The sequence below is a fragment of the Schistocerca serialis genome, chromosome 1, assembly GCF_023864345.2.
Source record: "Schistocerca serialis cubense isolate TAMUIC-IGC-003099 chromosome 1, iqSchSeri2.2, whole genome shotgun sequence".
In the NCBI taxonomy this organism is placed as follows: Eukaryota; Metazoa; Arthropoda; class Insecta; order Orthoptera; family Acrididae; genus Schistocerca; species Schistocerca serialis.
Genome location: NC_064638.1, coordinates 741,610,063 through 741,614,420, shown reverse-complemented (window position 1 = coordinate 741,614,420; position 4,358 = coordinate 741,610,063). Strand labels below are relative to the sequence as shown.

Genomic DNA, 4,358 nt, shown 5'->3' with positions numbered 1-4,358 from the left:
ATTTGGAGCCATCAAGGACGCTCCAAGGAAGGAAATCAGAGACACAATACAGATAGCAGGCAAAAGTGGTAGCATTTAAGTTACTGGAGATAAATAGTATACTGTTACTGGCTGCTGAGAATCTTGTACTGGCAAGATTAGCTATATTTTCAGAAGAGAAGGAAAGACGCTTGGTCTCAGGACATGGTACAGTGCACTGCTTCACGCTAGATCTTCAGGGAGAGGTAACCACACGTTATTGCGTTAGAGGGAGATGTCTTTGCTTCAGAGTTGATCAAGGATGCCGCGACTAAATTCAGAATTCGCACACCCTACTTCAGCTATCTACATTTATATCTACATCTGTACTGATACTCCCCAAACCATCTTACGGCGCATGGTGGAGGGTACCCCGTACCACTAACAGTCATTTCCTTCCCTGTTCCACTCTCAAACACAACAAGAAAAAAACAACTGTCTGTGTGCCTCCGTATAAGCTCTAATTTCTTATATTCAGGGTTCTTATGAGCAATGTATTTTGGAGGCAACAGAGTCGTTCTGCAGCCAGCTTCAAATTCCTGGTTCTCGAAATTTTCTCAATGATGTTCTTCGAAAGGAATGTTGCCTTCCCTCTAGGGATCAGCATTTGAGTTCCCAAACCATCTCCTTTCCACTTACGTGTTGTTCGAACCAAATTTATCCCCGTCCTAACAGGCCTTGGAAGGCCCAACGGTACCGACCGGCCGCCGTGTCCTCCTCAGCTCACAGGCGTCACTGGATGCGGATATGGAGGGACATGTGGTCAGCACACCGCTCTCCCGGCCGTATGTCAGTTTACGAGACCGGAGCCGCTGCCTCTCAATCAAGTAGTTCCTCAAATTGCCTCACAAGGGCTGAGTGCATCCCGCTTGCCAACAGAGCTCAGCAGACCAGATGGTCACCCATCCAAGTGCCAGCCCAGCCCGACAGCACTTAACTTCGGTGATCTGACGGGAACCGGTGTTACCACTGCGGCAAGGCCGTTGGCTGTCGTACGAACCTATAGGTAGCAAATCTAGCAGCCCGCCTCTGAATTGGTTCGATATATTCCGTTAACCTGATCTGGTACAGATTCCAAACACTCGAGCAGTACTCAAGAATGGGTCGCCCTAGCGCCCTGTATGCAGTCTCCTTTGCAGATGAACCAAACTTTCCCAGAATTCTCTCAATAAATCGAAGTCGACCATTCACATTCCCTGTGACAGACCCCACACGCTCGTTCCATTTCATATCGCTTTGCAACGTTAAACACTAATACTTAAACTGTAAGACTTTGTCAAGCAGGACACTACTAATGCTGTATCCGAAAATTATGGATTTGTTTTTCCTACTATTAAAACTGAAGAAACTGCAAAAAGGTGGGAATTTAAGGAGATGGGACCTGGATAAACTGACTAAACTAGCGGTTGTACAGAGTTTCAGGGAGAGCATGAGGGAACAATTGACAACAATGGGGGAAAGAAATACAGTAGAAGAAGAATGGGTAGCTTTGTCAGATGAAGTAGTGAAGGCAGCAGAGGATCAAGTAGGTAAAAAGACGAGGGCTGGTAGAAATCCTTGGATGACAGAAGAAATATTTAATTTAATAGACGAAAGGAGAAAATATAAAAATTCAGTAAATGAAGCAGGCAAAAAGGAATACAAACGTCTCAAAAATGAGATCGATAGGAAGTGCAAAATGGCTAAGCAGGCATAGCTAGAGGACAAATGTAAGGATGTAGAGGCTTATCTCACTAGGGGTAAGATAGATGCTGCCTACAGGAAAATTAAACATGCATTTTCAGGAAATAGAACCACTTGTTTGAATATCAAGAGCTCAGATGGAAACCAACTTCTAAGCAAAGAAGGGAAAGCAGAAATGTGGAAGGAGTATATAGAGGGTCTATACAAGGGCGATGTACTTGAGAACAATATTATGGAAATGGAATAGGATATAGATGAATATGAAATGGGAGATACGATACTACGTGAAGTTTGACAGAGCACTGAGAGACCTGAGTCGAAACAAGGCCCCGGGAGTAGACAACATTCCATTAGAACTACTGACGGCCTTGGGAGAGCCAGTCCTGACAAAACTCTACCATCTGGTGAGCATGATGTATGAGTCAGCTGAAATACCCGCAGACTTCAAGAAGAATATCATAATTCCAATCCCAAAAAAAGCAGGTGCTGACAGTTGTGAAAATTACTGAACTATCAGTTTAATAAGTCACAGCTGCAAGATACTAACGCGAATTCTTTACAGACGAATGGAACAACTGTTAGAAGCCGACCTCGGGGAAGATCAGTTTGGATTCCGCAGGAATATTGGAACACGTGAGGCAATACTGACCTTACGACTTATCTTAGAAGCTAGATTAAGGAAAGGCAAACCTACGTGTCTAGCATTTGTAGACTTAGAGAAAGCGTTTGACAATGTTGACTGGAATACTTTCAAATTCTGAAGGTGGCTGGGGTAAAATACAGGGAGCGAAAGGCTTTTACAATTTGCACAGAAACCAGATGGCAGTTATAAGAGTCGAAGGACATGAAAGGGAAGCAGTGCTTGGGAAGGGAGTGAGACAGGGTTGTAGCCTCTCCCCGATGTTATTCAATCTTTATATTGAGCAAGCAGTGAAGGAAACTAAAGAAAAATTCGGTGTAGGTATTACAATCCAAGGAGAAGAAATAAAAACTTTGAGGTTCGCCGATGACATTGTAATTCTGTCAGAGACAGCAAAGGACTTGGAAAAGCAGTTGAACGGAATTGACAGTGTCTTGAAGGGAGGATGTAAGATGAACATCAATAAAAGCAAAACGAGGATAATGGAATGTAGTCGAATTAAGTCGGGTGATGCTGAGGGAAATAGATTAGGAAATGAGACACTTAAAGTAGTAAAGGAGTTTTGCTATTTGGGGAGCAAAATAACTGATGATGGTCGAAGTAGAGAGGATATAAAATGTAGACTGGCAATGGGAAGGAAAGCGTTTCTGAAGAAGAGAAATTTGTTAACATCGAGTATAGATTTAAGTGTCAGGAAGTCATTTCTGAAAGTATTTGTATGGAGTGTAGCCATGTATGGAAGTGAAACATGGACGATAAATAATTTGGACAAGAAGAGAATAGAAGCTTTCAAAATGTGGTGCTACAGAAGAATGCTGAAGATTAGATGGGTAGATCATATAACTAATAAGGAGGTATTGGATAGGATTGGGGAGAAGAGAAGTTTGTGGCACAACTTGACTAGAAGAAGGGATCGGTTGGTAGGACATGTTCTGAGGCATCAAGGGATCACCAATTTAGTATTGGAGGGCAGCGTGGAGGGTAAAAATCGTAGAGGGAGACCAAGAGATGAATACACTAAGCAGATTCAGAAGGATGTAGGTTGCAGTAGGTACTGGGAGATGAAGCAGCTTGCACAGGATAGAGTGGCATGGAGAGCTGCATCAAACCAGTCTCAGGACTGAAGACCACAACAACAACAACAACTTATCCGAATTAAATTACATTTTTTCTAGATTTAGAGCTAGCTGTCATTCCTCACACCAACTGGGATTTTTTGACTAAGTCATCTTGTATCCTCCTACAGTCACTCAAAGACGACACCTTACTGTACACCACAGCACCGCCAGTAAACAACCACATATTCTTGCCCAACTTGTCCGTCAATCATTTATGTCTACAGAGAATAACAGCGGGCCTCTCATACTTCCCTGGGCCTCCCTGACGATACCCTTCTCTCTGATGAACTTTCACCATCGAGAACAACACAACGGGTTCTATAACTTAACATGTCTTCGAGCCACTCACGTTTCTGCGTACCTATTCCGTATGCTAGTACCTTCTTTAACAACCTGCAGTGAGGCACCCTGTCAAACCTTTCAGAAATCTAGAAATATGGAATCTGCCTGGTACCTTCCATCCATAGTTCGCAGTGTGTCATGTGAGAAAAGGGCAAGCTGAGTTTCTCGGAAACTGTTATATTTTGTGGCTCATATGCATAAACTATTTTTATATCTGAGTGTTCTAACGATTTAATGCGTCCGAAACATACCCTGTGTTATGACCTTTGACCTCATTCTTTTTTCTCGAAAATGGGAAGCTTGATGACCTAAATCCTTTGGCAGGAGACGCTTTCGAGTCGGCCTCAGGTAGCACACCGCAGCTCGACGAAGTCTGTGGGTAGCACAGTGCGGCCTCCAGTCGTTCGACGCACACATTGGGTCCCAGCGGAGTGTCCAGGAGAGCTGCAGTGCTGGAGCGGCACGTGGTAGCCGGCCTGGGCCCGCATTGGCAGCGGCGGCACGGCCACGCCCGCATCCACGTGTCGGTGTTTACAAACAGTGCCCTCGATGCAGGT

General features: G+C 44.2%; 1 pseudogene; it reads right to left on the bottom strand.

Moving 5' to 3' along the window:
• Positions 1 to 888: 888 nt before the first annotated feature.
• On the bottom strand, positions 889 to 1,006 carry LOC126425127 (5S ribosomal RNA; annotated as a pseudogene).
• Positions 1,007 to 4,358: the final 3,352 nt, after the last annotated feature.